The sequence below is a fragment of the Leopardus geoffroyi genome, chromosome E2 (assembly GCF_018350155.1).
Source record: "Leopardus geoffroyi isolate Oge1 chromosome E2, O.geoffroyi_Oge1_pat1.0, whole genome shotgun sequence".
NCBI classification, from domain to species: Eukaryota; Metazoa; Chordata; class Mammalia; order Carnivora; family Felidae; genus Leopardus; species Leopardus geoffroyi.
Genome location: NC_059335.1, coordinates 28652251 through 28658824, shown reverse-complemented (window position 1 = coordinate 28658824; position 6574 = coordinate 28652251). Strand labels below are relative to the sequence as shown.

Sequence of the window (6574 nt, the reverse complement as noted above, 5' to 3'; positions counted from 1 at the left end):
GGTAGAGGAGAGGGTAGGACTGGCCTTTGCTCATCTTTGCCAGTGTCCGAAGGCTCCTGGAAAGGGAGAGTCAAGTGACTAACAGCTGGCCCCCCGCTCAGGTGTCACTCTGTGTTTAACCCTGCCACACATTAACTGTGACCTTGGTAAGTCATTTCGCTCAACACGCAGTTGCCTTGTTAGTTTCCTCACAAGGCTTGCCTAAGGATGCCAGCAAATGCAGACTGAGCATACAGCAGGTGCTCCATAAATGACCGATATGGTGATTTAGACTCCCCAGTGATCCTGCAGCTCAGGGCCTGAGTCCAGGGGCTGAACGAGATGTCCCTCAGGACTACACCCCCTTTCCCATAAGCCCTGCAGGACCAGATCTCGTAACAGCAGCTGTCATTTCTTAAAGGCCTACTCTGTGCCAGGCTCTGAGCTGAGCCCTTCACATCCACTGGATCATTTACTCTGATCCTTACAATGCCCCCAGTGACGCGGGTCCTCTGATTGGCCCCATTTTACAGAGAAGGAAACTGAGGCCCGGATAAGTTGGACCGCTGGTCCCGCAATGGTCTCGCTGGTCACACAGCTCAGAAGTAGCAGACCCAGGTCTCAGTTAGGGTTTGCCTGACCTCAAAGTCCCTAACGGCTGAGCTGAGCCCCCATGCCCTCATTTGGGGGCCTGGCTACTGGACCTCCTCACCACTTCAAACTTCACCCACCAAACCAGATGTCATACGCAGAGGCTCTGGAGCCACATCCTCCCAGATCTGCAGATGGGAGAGGGCCAGACTCCCAACATGAACAGTGAGACGCAGCCCAGGGAGGCGGGAGTCACGGCCAATGCCAGGCCTGGACAGGGCCGGGCTGGGCTTCCCTATGTGTCCACCCTGAGAACCCTTCCTCCTCAGCAGCCTTTCTGCTGTCCTTCCAAGAAAGCTGGGGCATGTGGGGATTTGTTCACGGAATTTAAGGTGTAAGAATCTCCTCTTGTATTTCTCAGCTTGCTTACATCTCCGAAGACCTTGGAGCTAAAATAAAGCAGATCTCATCAGGCCCACTCTGCAGAAAGGCAAACTGAGCCTCTGAGAGGTGAAGTCACTGACCCATGGTCAGCTCAAAGGAGCCCAGCTAGATGGAATCAACCAGAGTCTTTTGAGTTGGGGCTCTTTCTACCCACTTTGCCTCTTTAACGTTTTTTATTTATTTATTTATTTTTTTTGAGACAGAGAGAGAGACAGAGCATGAACGGGGAGGGTCAGAGAGAGAGGGAGACACAGAATCGGAAGCAGGCTCCAGGCTCTGAGCCATCAGCCCAGAGCCCGACGCGGGGCTCGAACTCACGGACCGCGAGATCGTGACCTGGCTGAAGTCGGACGCTTAAACCGACTGCGCCACCCAGGCGCCCCCCCACTTTGCCTCTTTAAGCAGTGACGGGCAGGGTCTCACATGGGCTGGCACCGTCTGCTAAGGGCCCCCAGCCAACCCTGCCTCACTTAAAGAAGGAATGGGGCCATGTGCTGAGGGAGGACTTCTAGAACTGGCCCCAAAGATCTCCCCCGTGAAAATCCTCCCATGCCTGAAATACCCCCATTAGCATCTGAAACGCTGCCTTGAGCAGACCCAGGTTTTACTGGCATAGCTGACCCCCCAAAGGAGCTTGAGCATCTTCGGGGTCATGGACTGGGATTCCACGGCGGCAAGCCGAGGAAGGCACACGTGCCCCAGGTTGACAGGGCACCAGGACGACCAGAGAGCACGTGTGCCATCTGAAGGGACGTCCCCATAGTTCCTGGGGATTGCTGCCCCGTTGGGAATGTGGGCCTGGTGGAATCCCATTTTTTGATCTTTACGAGAAAAGCTAAAAATCCAGATACTCAGGTGAAACCTTTGGATTTGGGAAATTAATTCAAAATCTGTGGAAGCCCAGGTGGGTCAAACATGACATCCTGGTGGGACACCGTGGGTATAGCCTGAGGGATCAGACGGTAGAGGAGGAGGACCCAGGAGGCTCCGAGGAGGCCCTCACCACCCCTCCAACATACACCCGGAGGCACAGCGGATGGCTGACTGCTGGACAGGCAGTGACAGGCCTCAAACAGTCTGGCTGTGGCTGAGCTGGGCCAGCCCGAGCAGGATCACCACAACGGCCCCTGCAGAGTCACTGGCCCGCGACTGAGGCCTTGGAAACCCTCTCCCCAGATATCACAGATGCCAGCCTAGCCCCATGCCCCCCAGCAGGCAGTGCAGGCCGAAGACCGGAAAGGGGGCCTCGGAGCCGGTCTGGACTCAGCTTTGGGAACAAGTGGCAATTTGGCCTGCACACGCCTCCTCCGGACTCAGTTCTCTTACCTTTAAACTGGGGGCAGTCTCCCACCCAACAACAGCTGGTTGTTCACGAACCCCACGAACCTTCAGCCAAATCTGCACCGGTTTCCGATGGGGAGGGGGGAAACCAATGCAGTGAGGGGGTTTTCGTTTCAAATAAGGCTAAATTTTGTCCTTTCTTTTTAAAAAATTTTTCTTTGAACAGTAAAAGACTGTGGCTTTCTTTTCTGTTTGGTTTTGTTTTGTTTTACGGTCTTATTTAGCGAAATGAGAAGTTGGTGACGCTGTGTTGCTTTCCCAGACTTTTATTCGAACTGTTACGGCTTTGTAAAACTCCACAGTCGAGGACTCACCGGCAGGAGAATGCCATGAACCCTCCAGTCAATAAAGGCCGTGAAATCCCCAGTCCCCTCCTTCCGCCTTCCGTTTCCTTTTCCTGCCATCTTTTCCTTTTAGTGACCACCTACTTTGTGCCTGCTCCAGGAACCGGCAGTACAGAGGTCCCCTCCTGGAGAGATGTCCCAGCCTAGGAGGATGCCAGTAAACCCAGCAAAATGCTGACACACACTGCTGCCCGCCCCTTTGTCTGGGCACCAGCTAAGCTGGCGACAAGAAGCGAGGCCTTGTTGTTATAGAAAAAAAGTCAGCTTCGACGGACTCATCCAGAATTTTGCGACGAGAAATATCTAGAAAAGTGTTACTTCAGTGGAGCAGGAGGAAGTCAAAGCTCGGGATGAGGGCAGGGAGTTGGCGATGGTAATCCTTTTGTAGTGCCCACAGTCCCCAAAGGCCTTCATCTGGCTCAGCCTGTCCCCTCTGAGGTCTGAGCGGTGGCCCAGGGGGTCCAGGACTGCTCTCCTCCTCCAGTGCATCCTCAGACATTGGCAGTTACTTCGTGGCTAGATAAGCCTCCCTGGTCCTTCTTCTAGATCTCTGATGCCCCTCTGTGCATACCTCTTCCGTCCAGACATGGGGTATCAGGAAGGGTCCAAAGGGCCAGCGCGCAGTGGCCCCCAGTGTAGACCCGAGTAGGGGCGGGGCGGGGCACCATAAGCTTGCCGGTAACCAAGCCTGGGCCTAAAGTACTGCAAAGACCGTCAGCCAGGGGTTGCACCACGCCTCTATTCCCCAAGGCTGGCTTTGACCAAGGACACGAGTGCCTCCCCCAGGGAGCAAGGGCCCCCAAACAAAGTGGGAGGATTGAGAAAAGGCCACTTGCACCTCTATATGAAGAGCCAAGAGAGGAAGGAGAACGTGTGGTCCACACGCCAGGGGGCTCTGTGGACCCATCCTGGTTGAAAGACACACCTGGGAATCTCACTACATCTGGCTGCTTTGGGTGCCTGTGGTTTAACCGAGGGAGGGGCGGTGGGTTATTGAGGGCCCAGGCGGCTGGGCAGCTGGGAAAAGAACTCGGTCTGCATCCAGAGGGCCGTGACTGAATTATCTGGTTTTGTCCTCTGGTGTGGTCATGGCCACCTGCTCCAACATCATGAGGCTTTCTGGAGGCTTTTCATGGTAAAGGCATCTGGGGAGCTGTCTCTGCCTCATTTACACCTTAGCGCACAAACTCCTTACGGTAGGCCCACCACGGTTCCACCCCGCTTGTGCCAAGGCACAGGCCGCTGGGCTTCTCACACTGTGGCCTGTGGGCCCACCTGTAACACCACTCCCTGGGGTAGGAGCTTGTTAACAGCACCGATGATGTCTGCCACCCCCGACCCACATAATCTCACTCTCCAGGGGTATCTGCGTTTAACATGCTCCCTGGGAGATTCTTATGACCCCTGACGTTAGGTATTTCCTTCGAAGGGGCCTTCTGAGGTCATCTGGGGAAAATGCAAGGCTCAGAGCCCTTGCCCTGGCTGCGCCGGAAGTCACCTGAGAGCTCCAAACACCTTGATGCCTGGCCACACCCCCATCCGGATGAATCAGCACCATCAGAGGTGGGCCCAGAAAGTGGCATTTTTAAAAAATCTCCCCGGGGTGATTCTGAAGCACTCGGGGTGAGACTTACAGGTTGCGAACATTCGACTCTGCCTTCCCCACCCCCACCCCAGCAAGCTAGGCTATGCCAGAGTCACGTCTGGAGCATCTCAGGTCAAGATAGAGATCCTCTTGTTTCCACCAGGCTCACGGGCTGAACACGCCAGGATTCCTCCCCTTTGTGGGGAGAAGGTGGAGGGAAAGGAAGCCCGCGGGACGGTCAGTGGGAGATGGAAAATCTAGGCCAGGCTCTGTGTGTCATTTCCTCCGCAGGGTCACCTTCTTCTTCTTCTTCTTTTTTTTTTTTTTTTAAGTTTATCCATCTGTTTTTGAGAGAGAGCTTGTGCACGTGTAGGGGAAGGGCCGAGAGAGGAGAGAATCCCAAGCCGGCTCTGCACTGTCAGCCCGGAGTCCGATGCAAGGCTCGAACCCATGGACCATGAGACCAGGACCTGAGTGCAATCCGCCCCCCACGGTCGCTAGAAAATGGGTCTCACACTCGTCCGCCTTCTCATGCTAAAGGAAGAAAGATGCTGAGCATAGAAAGCCTTTTGCAGAGACATACAATAATCAGTAAAATCATTCAAGGCCACAAGCCCCTGAGAAGAGGGGTCGGGTTCACAGGTCTGCTGGTTTGGGAGAAGAGGACAAGACCAAAAACCAGATCAGAGCCCCCCACAAGGGTGTAATGACACTTTAATGATAGGGGAAGGGTGCCCTCCCCACGGCTTTTCAGGAGCACTTGACTGTGGGTGCCACCAGTACTGACTCTGCAAAACACAGCCATGTGCGCACCGAGAAGGGGTGGAGCCGGGCTGTGCCCACGGGACTTGGGGGGCAAAGGCGGGGCTGGGAAGGTGGAGGCTGAGGCTGGGGCTGGACGGGATAAGGGCAAGGCTGCTGTGGGGGTCTTTTGGAGTGTGCCTCCCCCAGGTACTTCTGCTGGCTGAAGCCCCGCCTTCGATGAGGAAGTGAAGGCGAGGGGGGCTGGGGGGGGGGTCACAGTCTGCTTAGGCGGAGCACATCTCAGGGGTCCCCTTTCATTCCTGCGAGTGCTGACGGGCCTCACAGAAGCTGGGGTCATTAGTGGCTGCGGCTGACAGGAACCGTACTTGAGGTGCAGGCAGCCTGGTCCTCCTCCTGCCGCCTCCAAGGCTGCCTTCCCTCCGGCTCTGTAATGATTTGACATCTAAACGCTGAGAACAACGAGGGGGAAGCAAAAGAAACCGCTCCTGGCTGTTTCCTTTGCCAAAAAGTGTAATTGGCACGGCTGGGCGGGAAATGCACAAGCCCCCTCAGGCTCCCCGACCCCCCCGCCCCGTGCTCCCCAGGAGATGAGAGGGGGGGCCCCGGCAGCTGCGAGCCTCACCCCGGCTGTCTGCCCGACACACCAGACTGTCCTCGGGGCCCAGGGACAGACGAGCTGAAACGCGGCATCCTAGCCACTGGCCAGTGCTTGTGCGCACGCGCGCAAGAGTCCTGCGCAAAGAATCCCCCCGCAAAGCCGAGTCCTGTCCTCGCCCCCCCCCCCCCTCCCCAACTTCTCCAGGCGCCAAGGTTGCTCAGAGCTCAGGGTCCTGGAGAAGCAGCAACAGCTCCTCTGCAAAGGATGTCAGGAGACTTGCAAACAAGACAAAACTCACCCACACCAGCCTGCAGGAACACGTGCTCAGAGCCTCACCAAGAAGTGCGGTTTGACCCCTTGTACTTTCCTAGTTGTTTTTCCCTCCCTCCTTTCTCCCTTCCTCCCTCCCTCCTCTTCCTCTGTCTTCTTCCTCCACTTCTAATTATTTGGTACACCTTCTCTCAGAGGTCATTTATAATCCACCCACATCGAAATCACACATGCTCCTGAACTCGGCACTTCTGTGTTGGTCCTGTGGCTCTTGCTTCTGCTGGCGGGCACCGGGTCGAGCTGGGCACAAGGACCCTGAGTGCCAGGATGAGAGATCCACAGGCATGGTAGGGGGGATGGGACAAGTCCGTGTCAGGGCCTCTGAGAACAGAAGGCTGAGCAGCTGTCAGAGCGAAAGGGTCCGAGCTCTATAAACGCTGGGGGGGGGGGGGGGGGGGGGGGGGGGGGGGGGGGGGGGAAAGCTCTCCAAATACATTAGGTCACAGAGAAAAGTGCCTGAGTATGAATACTATGTTACTCCTTGGGTAAAAATAAAAGAGTGGGGGCGGGAAGGGGATTAAGCAGCAATGGCAGTGTTTTCTTTCTTAAAAATAGATCTGAAATAAATATTGTAATCTGTCAGCATTTGTAAGATCT

At 55.6% G+C, this 6574-nt stretch overlaps 1 long non-coding RNA gene across 1 annotated transcript; it reads right to left on the bottom strand.

Annotated features, from left to right (window-relative positions):
• Positions 1 to 2605: 2605 nt before the first annotated feature.
• Positions 2606 to 6357, bottom strand: LOC123579130. Its single transcript, XR_006702638.1, has 3 exons — positions 6148 to 6357; positions 5672 to 5781; positions 2606 to 5474 (listed from the first exon to the last, which is right to left on the bottom strand). It is a non-coding gene; the product is annotated as an uncharacterized LOC123579130 (long non-coding RNA).
• Between the last annotated feature and the right edge of the window lie 217 nt (positions 6358 to 6574).